Source organism: Portunus trituberculatus, chromosome 17 (assembly GCF_017591435.1).
Source record: "Portunus trituberculatus isolate SZX2019 chromosome 17, ASM1759143v1, whole genome shotgun sequence".
Lineage (NCBI taxonomy): Eukaryota > Metazoa > Arthropoda > Malacostraca > Decapoda > Portunidae > Portunus > Portunus trituberculatus.
The window spans coordinates 21,565,431-21,577,781 of NC_059271.1; the positions used below are offsets into that span (position 1 = coordinate 21,565,431).

General features: G+C 46.7%; 1 protein-coding gene across 7 annotated transcripts in view; it reads left to right on the forward strand.

Moving 5' to 3' along the window:
• The window catches only part of LOC123504826, a 94,952-nt gene extending 84,201 nt beyond the window's left edge, over positions 1-10,751 (forward strand). For 3 of the 7 annotated variants that reach the window (XR_006674969.1, XR_006674971.1, XM_045255678.1), the window contains 2 exons: positions 9,273-9,474; positions 9,892-10,751. The gene's annotated coding sequence lies outside the window, so the exon portion shown is untranslated. The remainder of the gene's footprint in view (positions 1-9,272; positions 9,475-9,891) is intronic. The other 4 variants (XR_006674970.1, XM_045255679.1, XM_045255675.1 and 1 more) reach the window with 2 other exon arrangements.
• Positions 10,752-12,351: the final 1,600 nt, after the last annotated feature.

A 12,351-nucleotide genomic window follows, 5' to 3' on the forward strand; every position in this document is an offset into this window, starting at 1 on the left:
TCCTCAAATAGTAGTTACAAGAGATCCTTCGTTTGCTGAATATGATCGTTTGTCTCCGTAAACCTTTTTAGGAAGCATAGAGAAAATATATAAAAGTAAGAAAACGAGTTTATAATAGTCTGTCTTAGAAGTGTCGTGAGAATGTGTCAGTACAACAGAAAACATAAAATGCGTGCTATGGGTGACTGAATGATCACTACATAACCCTCCCCCTAGTGACGAGGTAACGAGAAACGAATTCGTCGTGTACTGGCCTTAGACTCGTGGGTAGTGGTGGCGGCAAGGACAGCTGTGGTGTCAGGCTTCAGGAGATAGGCAGGTTTTATTTACCCTGTCTATAGAGACAGCGTCGGTGGAGCCGTTCCTGTCTACGGTGACGGTCTTCCTGGTGTGGCGCAGGACACGGTAAGGGCCTTGGTAGGGCTGCGTGACGGGGGGATGGACGGCATCCACACGGATGAACACGCGTGAGCAGTCAGCGGGGTCCTGGCTCACGAAGGTTTTCCACAGCGAAGAGCGATGTGGCACTGGCTGGAGGTGGGTCATGGCACTTTTCAGGTGGGAAGCAAAGTCTTGGGCGCTGCCTGGAGAAGAGGCAGGAGTGGGCGCCATCATCTCGCCTGCTTCCTGGTTCCTTCCTGCAGTTGGTGTACTGCATGGTGGGTGTGCTGGGGGGCAACATGCCTTGCTCCTGCCTTCACCTGCCACAGGCTCAGAGGTGCATACCAAGTCACCAGGGGATCATCGCAGCTTTGTTCCCCGCTACTTTGACATGGCTGGGTATTCAGTTAAGCCTCACCCGCGGCCCCTGTGCAGCGAGACTCTGGAGGCTACCCAGGATGGCAGTGACGAGCTCAACATTGTTGCTGGGATGTGGCTGCTGGAGGACCTGCAGCCTGGTCTCGGAGTTGGTGCGCAGCACCACAATGGTCTCCTAGAGGTGGTGGGCTATCTGGATGGTCATCAACTCAGTCTACAGGGTGGAGCAGTGGTCTGGAGTCCTTGCGATGAACTCATTCTTGTTGATGATGATCACAACACCCATCCTGCCTCTGTCAGGATTGATCGAGCCATCTATGAAATACACAACATTGTCAGGCTTGGCGACTCAACCCAAGGCCATGAGGGAGTGCTGTTTCAGCTCTACAGTGGAGCAGTGTGCCTTCTCAGCAGGCAGCTGTGTGGCAGAGAAGACTGCTGTGGGGGGGGCGGAGAACAGTATTTGGGGACAGGGAGGTTCATCTGTAGCCATCGTTGTTTGCCAGTGTGGTACTTAAGTGCAGGTGGTCAGGGTGATCTGTAGTAGCCACAGGTGACTATTGAGGGCATCAGTGTCTTGGGTCAGTGCCAGCCACCATCTTCTCTGTGTTGTGCCCCCAAGTCACGTAGCATCATCACCCTGGCCACAAAGCAGGCAGGTGATCAGCTGAATACTGGTAGTTAGGGGCAGCAGGTTGGTCTTGCACTGCATGACACATGCAATGCTGCACCTCAGTGCCCCCAGCATGGTCCTCATGGCTGTCTTTTGTAGCATCTCAAGCTTCTCCTCCTGGTAGGGGAGAGCACTATGAGGACAGGGGCACTGTAGTCCACCACAGAACATACTGCCTGCGTATAACACAGGTGCAGGACATCATGTTTAGCCTAGCCTGCATTATTTCTGTCAGCTAGATGGTATGGGTTGTAAAGGACAGCCACTTGTCAACCCACACCCTGAGGTACTGGTAGACTTTGGTCTAGGGCTAGGCCAACACTACTCTGTGGATGCAGGGTTGCCAGGCTGGGTTTGTCACCTTCACCATCATGGCCCAGGAATTCTTAGCTATCTTGAGGCCCAACTCCTCACACTTCTCACTGATAGCATTGAGTATCTGCTGTGTTCACCTGTGTTAGTTGCCCCTGCCAGTGACAACAAAGGCAAGGTCATCGGAGTAGCTCGGCAGGGAGGTGTCCTCGGGGAAGAGCTATGCAACAAGTTGCTCCCTCAGCAGGTTGAAGAGGAGGGGGCTGAAGATGCTGCCCTGGAGCATCCCCAGCTTGACTTCAGGCCCAGGAATTTAACCCTGGCACTGGAGTACTGCAGCTAGGCCAGCATTCTTCCTTGCAGCCCTTTCCTCATGAGGATTTCCAGAATGGCATGGGGGCTGGCAAGCTTGAAAGCCTCCTCTAGGTTGAGGAAGACGACGACAGTGGGGCTATAATGAAAGAGCTGCGAAGAGGGTGCCTAGAAACAAGGGGAGCTGGAAGGACCACTATGCATATAGGACAGTGCTAAAATTGTATATGATCCTGAAAGTGCTCATGTAGTACCCTACCACCTGGAAAGCCCTCATGTACCACTAGTTTTTTTTTCTTATGCAGGAGGAAGAACTGCCAAGGGCAACAAAATATTAGAAAAAAAAAAAAAAGGCCCACTGGAACTGCAGTTTCCCTAAAAGATCTGAAAGAATCAACCAAAAGCCTGGTACAAATGTCTTGACACCTCTCTCTTAAGAGAAATCAAGTTATAGAAAGATGGAAATACAGAAGCAGCTTGGGAATTCCAGAGTTTACTAGTGAAAGGTATGAATGATTGAGAGTACTGGTTAACTCTTGTGTTAGAGAGTTGGACAGCAAAGGGATGAGAGGAAGAAGAAAGCTTTGTGCAGCAAGGCCACAGGAAGAGGGGAGGCATGCAGTTAACATGAAAATAGCAAGAGATAGAAAGGGATGCAACATTTCAGCAGTGAGAATGAGGCTGAAGAGCTGGAGGAGGGGAGTTGATGAGACAAAAAGCTTTTGATTCCACCCTATCTAATAAAGCTGTATGAATGTGTATGTGTGTGTATTTACCTAATTGTAACATACGGGAAAGGAGCTACGCTCGTACTGTCCCTTCTCCATATCTACTAATGTCCAACTTCTTCTTAAAATCATGAACATTCCTTGTGTTGACCACTTCCACATCCAAACTATTCCATGCTTCCACACTTCTATGAGGGAAGCTATATTTTTTCACATCTCTCCTATAAGTGGCCATCTTTAGTTTTTTTCCATGCCCTCTCGACACTCTTTCATTCCACATACACAGATCTTCCCTGTCCATTTTTTCCATGCCATTCATCACTCTGTATATCGCTATCAGGTCTCCCTCTCTTCTGTTTTCCAGGGTCGGAAGTTGCATCCTGTTCAGTCTGTCCTCATAAGTCAAATCTCTCAAGTCAGGCACCATTTTTGTCGCAGCCCTCTGTACTTTCTCTAATTTTCTTATGTGTTTCTTTAAGTTCGGAGCCCACTGTATTGTTGCATATTCAAGCCTCGGTCTTATCATTGCAGTAATTATTTTCTTCATCATTTCCTCATCTAAATATACGAACGCCACTCTTATGTTCCTCAATAAGTTCAATACTTCTCCAATTATTTTGTTTATATGTCTCTCTGGCGATAGGTCATTGGTAATTGTCACCCCAAGATCTTTTTCTTCATTACTGGTTTTTATGTCTTCATTTCTATCTTGTACATACCCCTGATTCTTCTTTCACTCTTGCCAAACTCTAATTTCTTGCATTTTGTCGTGTTGAACTCCATTTGCCATGTACAGCTCCATTTCCATATTCTGTCCAAGTCTTCCTGAAGTAATTCGCAATCTTTGTCACATCTCACTTTCCTTAACAATTTTGCATCGTCTACAAATAGGCTCACATAACTGGACACCCCATCCACCATGTCATTTATATAGACCGCAAACATTACTGGTGCCAACACCGATCCCTGTGGGACACCACTCTCCACCAAGCCCCACTCTGATGGTCTGTCCTTAATTATTGTTCTTATTTCTCTTCCCACCAAAAAGTCTTCCATCCATTTTAGTAAACTGCCATGCACTCCTCCTACCATTTCAAGTTTCCAGATCAGTCTCCAGTGTGGTACCTTATCAAAGGCCTTTTTTAAATCCAGATATACTCCATCAGCCCAACCATCTCTTTCTTGTATTACATCTATCACCCTCGAATAGTAACATATCAGGTTTGTCGTACATGAACGCCCTCTTCTAAAACCAAATTGACAATCACAAAGTATGTCATTCTTCTCCAAGAAATCTGTCCATCTATTCTTCACCACCCTCTCACACATCTTAGTACCAGTGACACTGGTCTATAGTTCAATGGGTCTCTATTGTTACCTGTTTTATAAATTGGGACAATGTTAGCTCTTTTCCAGTCTTGGGGCACTACACCTTCCCTTAATGAGGCATCAATTACTTCACAAACTTTTTCTGCCAGTTGCTCCCTGCATTCTCTTAAAATCCATCCTGATACCCCATCAGGTCCCACAGCTTTTCTCACTTCTAGACTCCCCATCATATTCTTGATCTCCTCTACAGTTACTTGAAACTCCTCCATAATCCCTTTCTGTTCCATTACCAGTGGCTTGTCAAAAGCAGTCTCCTTTGTGAATACCTTCCGAAAGCATCCATTCATAACCTCTGCCATTTCCCTGGGATCCTCACTGCAGACTCCATTCACTTCTAAACTTTCAATACTTTCTCTATTTTTGATGTTGTTGTTCACATGTCTGTAAAAAAGCCTTGGTTGGTCTTTACATTTATCAATTATATCCTTTTCCTGTTTCTTTCTCTCTTCTCTTCTAATCCTCACATATTCATTTCTTGCTCTTTTGTAACTTTCCCACTGCTTAATCCGTCTTTTCCTTCTCCACCTCTTCCATGCATCCTCTTTTCTTGTTCTAGCCTTTTCACATCTATCATTAAACCAGTCCTGCTTTCCAACTTCTCTATGTTGTCTTACTGGTACAAATTTCTTCTCGCCTTCTTTGTATATTTTTATAAATTCCTTCCACTTTTCATTTGCTCCTTAGCACTCTTGAATTTCATCCAATTTGTCTCTTGAAAAATTTCCTTAGGTTTCCAAAATCTGTCTTGGCATAATTCCATCTTCCCACTTTATATTCTTCATTTCTTCTAGATTTCTCTTCATCCATCACCTTGAACTCCAAAACTGCATGATCACTCTTTGCTAAAGGGCACTCCACCCTCATCTCCTCAATGACCATTGGCTCTGTACTAAAGACCAAGTCCAGTCTTGATGATGCTCCCTCTCCGCCAAACCTAGTATCTTCTTTGACCCACTGAGTTAACACATTTTCCATTACCAGTATCAATAGTGTATTTCCCCATGTTGTCTCTGATCCTTCCATTGACCAGTCCTCCCAACACACCTCTTTACAATTAAAATCTCCCATCATTATAGTTCGTTCACAGCCACCCAACATTTCTTCCAGACATGTTCCTGTATCTCTTATCATTTCTTCATATTCCTGTACTGACCATGCATTTGTCTTAGGTGGTACATACACCACTATGTAGTGCCTCTTTTTTCCTTCATTAGTTTCTACTCTGATCTTTAGCACTTCTGCCTTTCCCATACCTTCTTTCACTTGATCCACCTTTATATCTTTTTTAACCAGCAACATCACTCCTCCTCCCATCTTACCTACTCTATTTCTTTTCCAAACATTATATTTCCTTCTCCAACCATCATCAGGTCTTCTCCTCTCCCAGTTTTGTTTCAGTAAGACCCACAATATCTGGGTTCTTATCCCTCAAGTAATCGTTGAGTTCTAAAATCCCCGATATCACTCCATTTATGTTGGAATACATTACATTCCGCTCACACGTAAGTTTCTTTAGTCCTTTCTTACTGTACTTTTCTGGGTTATGAACCACTTCCTCAGTCTCATATCCAAGATTCTCCAGAAAAACTCTTTCTTCTCCTCTTCTGTCCTCTCTTCATTTTTTTTCAAAGCCTCCTTTCTCAACTCATTTAACATTTCTCTTTCCTTTTCACTGAGATCTCTTCTCAACCAAATCTTCCTTGTTGTTTCCTGCTGGGCTAACCTCCATGACTTCACCAATTCATCCACATCCTTCTGTGACTTAAATTTGATTCTTATTGGCCTCATACCTTCTCCTGTGAACTTTCCAATTCTATGGAAGTCCTCTATTTCTTGTACTAAGTCTTTACCCTCCTCCTGCACCACATCAATGATATTATTTACCACCTCTAAGGTTTTTCTCCCTCTCCATCTTACTCAGTGTCTTATCCTCCTCAATTCCAAATATCACAACACATCTCTTTTTGTCTACGGTTTCCCTCACCAATGTGTGTGTGTGTGTGTGTGTGTGTGTGTGTGTGTGTGTGTGTGTGTGTATGTATGTATGTATGTATGTATGAGAGAGAGAGAGAGGAGAGAGAGAGAGAGAGAGAGAGAGAGAGAGAGAGAGAGAGAGAGAGAGAGAGAGAGAGAGAGAGAGAGAGAGAGAGAGAGAGAGAGAGAGAGAGAATGAATGAATGAATGAATGAATGTTTTCCATGTGCCTCATCCCACCCCACTGTTAAACGCAGAAAGACTGTTTCTTCATCTTTGTCTCCACAGTTGTATATATCAGGAAAGGAAAGACTGAAAGTGAAGTGTAAAAGAAACCTTGATACTGCTGGTACTACTCTGTACCCTCACTGAAGCAGCCCCTAACACCGACAGTGACGCTGGAGCTGCCTCCAACCCCACCACCACCAGTAGAAGCAGTAATAGCAACAATGACAACAAGGAGCAGCACTAGCAACAACAACAACAGGAACAACAGTAGCAGCAACAATGACAATAGTAACAACAACATGAATAGAAACAACAAAAGGAGGAAGAAGCAAGGTCACCAGAGGTCATGACCTCACTCTGCCCCATCAGATGCACTACCCTATCCTTCCACACTGCAGTCCAATCCATATTCCTTACGGTCCCAAAGGGACATCAGGGGTGGAGACGTGACTCCTGTTCCTACCACGGACACACATCTGAGGTATGCTACAGCCACACTGTTGACCTTCAGCAGGAAATAAAACTGAGAAGCATCCTGACAGAAGATGGGGGAGAAGAGCAAAACAGTTAGAACTCTCGGCTGCTCTTTCAGGACTCCCCTCCCCACCCCTGCTCACCATCATCATGGCAACCACAACCAAGGCAACACTGCTGCTGAAACCCACTCATGTGGTAGGACAGGCAGTACCATGCCTACCCCTGTTTCTGTAGCCCACCATCAAGCCAGTGCCCGGGGAAAACAAAAGACCAGTCACCTCAACCACCACCTGACTGTCATGTCAGCCAACATGAGGGGTCTCCACACCAACCTTGATGACTTCCCCCATAACTTTGTCCTCCAACGCCACATGGACATTGTTGCTGTCACGGAAACGTTTCAACCAACCACTTGCCAACATTTGTTCATATCATGAGCTACACAAAGTGGGTTAGGAAAGACCGTGAGCATAGGGTGGGCGGAGGTGTGGCTGCCTGCTTTAAACACGACCTCCAAAGCCAAACAATTGACATGAAGTTACCTCAAGGAATGGAGGCATTATTCTTCAGAGTGGAGTTAAGTGACAGCACTGGACTCTTCCTGTGTCATGTACTGCCCTCTCAGGCAAGGACATACAGCGCTGGATTTCCAAATGGAGGAACTGGACACTCTGCTACAGCTGCACAAGCATTCCCACATCATGATTCTGGGAGATCTGAACTTCCACCTGGAGCAGGATCCCTTCAACAGCCTCTTGATGGTGCAGGGTTTAGCAAACCACATACGTATTCTTCCCTACACATGAGAGGGGAGAATCGCTGGACCTTTTGCTGACAAATTTCCGACTCTAGCATCCTCTGCAAACAACTGGGGATGGTGGGTACCTCCAGCCACCACATCGTTTAACATGTGTCAAGCTGGACATGGCGATGAAGGCCGCTGGCCCACGCACTATCTGGCTGTGGAAACAGGCTGACTGGGCATCCCTGAGCCATGAGATTGCTCACACAGACTGGGACACCCTGCAGAGAGGCATTGCTGAGGAAAAGGCTTGTGTCCTCACCACCAAGTCCCTTGTTCTCCAGCAGCAGCACCTCCCCAGCAGGACATACCTTGCCAGACTTGATGACTGATTGGTTTGGTTTCCAGTGCCGAGCTGCCGCTGAGGCCAAACATGCAGCCTGGTTGAAGTACAAGTGCCAACTGGCACACCATAACTGGGATCACCATCGCACAGCATGTAGGTGGGTGACAGCTACCAGCAAGTGGGCAAAGCAATAGCAGCAGGACCTGAGGCGAAAGGTCTGTGGCTCAGGAGTTGGCCACAAAACCTGATGGAAGCTTGTCAAGGAGCAGCAAGGGAAGGGCCACTTCATTGCTGTTTCTTCACTAACTAGGCCAGATGGGACAGCAGCCACTAACAGTGAGGACAAGACTTTTCTGGGACAGCAGCCACCAACAGTGAGGACAAGACTTTTCTGCTTGATAAATTTTTTGCAAACAAAATTACAGATCACACCATGACCAAGGTTTAGGTGATGCCTGAATAGGTTGAACAGCTGATGAGGGAAGTAGAGACCAAAACCACTGGCCTGAATGACGTCAGCCTGTGCCTCTAAAGGGCATATCACACTGGCCTATGATACGTGGAACGAGGAACATCTGCTCCAGATAGCTGGATCTTTTCCAGGATTAGCAGAGCAAAGATAGGATGTCTTCATATCCATTCCGGTTTTCTGTATGCTATTCCAATAAAAAATAAACATAAGATATGTAATAAAACCCTATTATTCAATCTAAAAAGAACATGCCTAAATTTTTCATATTGTAATATTAACATTATTAATCTAGAAAAATGAAATATGTTTATCATGTCGATAATTTGGGTTCATGGCAACCATCCCAGACTCCAAAGTTGCCGTCGCACACCTCTCGGTTCTTCTCTAGTTTCCTTTTCATCCTTTTCTTCAATAACAGGAAGTGCAAGTGCAATGGCAGCACAAAGCACAGGTTGAGATATAAGTGGCATGGTTTTGTTCAGGTTTGTTTTGATTACACTTGGTCTTGGTTGCTGGGCCATTTGCCTAGCATAGCGAGAACAGGGAGTGACACTGGACTGTGGCCTGCACTTCAACTGCCATGTTGCTGCTGTTGCCCAGCCTCCATACATGTCTCCCGTGTTGGATGGTAGAAGCCTTGACTCCCGGAGTATCTTCACACTGTACAAGAGTCGGATATGACCTTGTAAGAAGTACAGGGGATCCTCGTGATACGACCGTTTGCAGTTCGAATTGTCGCCAATTCAACATTCATTTCTCACACGCCACCCACTCGATCAAATCTGCCGCCAGCCCACCAGGCGGAAGTGTAAACAGACACTACCCTGTGCGTCGCTTAATCTGCATCACTCTCGCCCCAGCTGGTGTCCAGGTAGGCCATGTGCGTCGCTTAATCTGCATCACTCTCGCCCCAGCTGATGTCCAGGTAGGCCACGCTCCGCCATTCCACCTCCTGCCTCCACGTCGCTTCAACCCTGCTGTGCAAAGCCACCTTCACCCCCAGCCCTAAGAAGCACAATTTCCTGCCTTTCAAAGATAAGCTTGAGCTTATAAGAAAGTGAGGTAGGTATAGCTCACAGTGTCATTGCAGTGCAAATGGGTGTCCCTAGATCAACAGTATCAACAATTTGGAAGAACAGGGACAAGTACCACAAGAATGCTGCATCATGCAAGTGTTTTTATTTCCAAAAAATGTACTGACCACCCTAATGTGTTTGATAAAAAAAAAAGTTAGATATAAATGAAGACTTTACTAGTCAAGTTAGTATTTTTTAGAGATTATAGTGATGTTTTGGGGGATCTAGGCTGGAGGTTGGTCCCTATTCCTCCTAATTCTTAAGTATCCTGTGGGAAAAACTGATTCACGATTTGAATAAACGCTGATTTGACCAATGAAAAACAGCCCTAACCCTGTTGAATTGCGAGGATCGCCTGTACAGTGCCTTGTCCTGGATGTTGAATACCACAATCCACTTGCAGATTAGATGCCATACAATGACGTGTTCTGCGGCTGGTGAGGAAGGATGGACAGCAGCAGGAGCAGACAGGAGTCATGTTGCTGGAGCATTGGAAGAATTTGTCGGTGTTGGTGGTGCAGCATAAGGACCAGGTGCTGGAGGTATTTCATCTTAACTCACTGAAGCTTTCATCACATGGACTGTCTGGAGGGAGATCAGGACAACCACCTCCAATGACACATGCTCAATCTCACTCAAGGCAGCACCAGTGCTCCTACATAGCAAGAATAGCAAGACCATGGAACTTGTTCACGGCAGTAATGTGATATACAGACAGTGACGATACAGCAAGTGAAAGTGGCTGCACCCAGGTGGCAAAAAACACAAACTCCCACATTAGTGCTGTGATAGCCAAGTAACAAGTTCTTTTATGTGGAAGTGCAGGCATTTTAAATAGTACATGAAAAATGTGCTCCTTTAAGCCTCTGTAATTTAGTTCAAATAAAAAAAAAAGGTCAAAGTCATGGGGAGAAGACCTATGTGTGATTGCTCCAGTAGCAGGGACATATATGGGACTTCATTCAGTTTAGATATTAGTGTTTCCCTTATTCAAGATCTCTAGAATTATTGGTATTTAAGTGGAAACAGCAACATAACACTGTCAGCTAGTGGAGTGTACTGTGTTCTCCAAGGCCTTGCTTGGTCCTCTGTACGGCTGGAGGCACCAACATTGTGAAGTGTGTAGCAGGGTTTACTATATGTATACGCAGTGACACTGGAAGTGTACACACACACACACACAGAGAGAGAGAGAGAGAGAGAGAGAGAGAGAGAGAGAGAGAGAGAGAGAGAGAGAGAGAGAGAGAGAGAGAGAGAGAGAGAGAGAGAGAGAGAGAGAGAGAGAGAGAGAGAGAGAGAGAGAGAGAGAGAGAGAGAGAGAGAGAGAGAGAGAGAGAGAGAGAGAGAGAGAGAGAGAGAGAGAGAGAGAGAGAGAGAGAGAGAGAGAGAGAGAGAGAGAGAGAGAGAGAGAGAGAGAGAGAGAGAGAGAGAGAGAGAGAGAGAGAGAGAGAGAGAGAGAGAGAGAGAGAGAGAGAGAGAGAGAGAGAGAGAGAGAGAGAGAGAGAGAGAGAGAGAGAGAGAGAGAGAGAGAGAGAGAGAGAGAGAGAGAGAGAGAGAGAGAGAGAGAGAGAGAGAGAGAGAGAGAGAGAGAGAGAGAGAGAGAGAGAGAGAGAGAGAGAGAGAGAGAGAGAGAGAGAGAGAGAGAGAGAGAGAGAGAGAGAGAGAGAGAGAGAGAGAGAGAGAGAGAGAGAGAGAGAGAGAGAGAGAGAGAGAGAGAGAGAGAGAGAGAGAGAGAGAGAGAGAGAGAGAGAGAGAGAGAGAGAGAGAGAGAGAGAGAGAGAGAGAGAGAGAGAGAGAGAGAGGGAGAGAGAGAGAGAGAGAGAGGGAGAGAGAGAGAGGGGGAGAGAGAGAGAGAGGGAGAGAGAGAGAGAGAGAGAGAGAGAGAGAGAGAGAGAGAGAGAGAGAGAGAGAGAGAGAGAGAGAGAGAGAGAGAGAGAGAGAGAGAGAGAGGGAGGCTGAGGCAAAGTATGCTGCCTGGCTCCGCTACAAGAGGAACCCGACTCGGCGCAACAAGGACTTGCATAGGGCTGCATGCAGGAGGATGGTGGTAACCAGCAAGTGGGCCTTAAAAAAGTGGGAGGAAAGCCTGCGCCGGAAACTGTGTGGCACTGGCGTAGGAAACAAAACTTGGTGGTCCCTTGTTAAGGACAAACAGGGAACTGGCCACCAAGAATCCATCCCTCCCCTCAGCAAGCAGGACGGTACTGTCGCCACCAGCAGTAAGGAGAGGGCACAGTTGCTGGCTTCCTTGTTTGCTGGAAAAATGAAGGTGGGGAATCCACAGCAGCCACCGCCTCAGCTGGTCCAGCAATGTGAGAAGACTGTCACCATGGTGGAGGTGACGCATCAGCAGGTGAAGCGATTATTGCGGGGCTGGACACACAGAAAGCTACCGGCCCTGATGACATCAGCCCGCACCTGCTGAAGCGATGCTCCCAGGAACTGGCTGCCCCTCTCACCCAAGTTCACAACTTGTGTACGGGAAAACGTCTGGCCTTCAGTGTGGAAGGAGGCTCGAGTAGTTCCTGCACAAAAAAGCTCCAGGACGGACCCAAAAAACTACAGACCCATATCCCTGTTGTCAGTGGTGGGTAAAGTGTTTGAGAGGGTCGTGGCAGAGGTGGTGTGTAGCCATCTCAAGGACAATGCCCTCCTCTCAGACCAACAGTTTGGGTTCAGACCTGGAAGGTCAACCTCCGACCTAATGATGCTTCTCACCAGGCAGTGGCAGGACGCCCTCGACGACGGCAAGGACACTATAGTGGTTGCTTTGGACATAGCTGGAGCTTTTGATAAAGTATGGCACAACGGATTACTGGAAAAGCTTCGTGCTAAAGGCATCCAGGGTGGCTTGCTACGACTC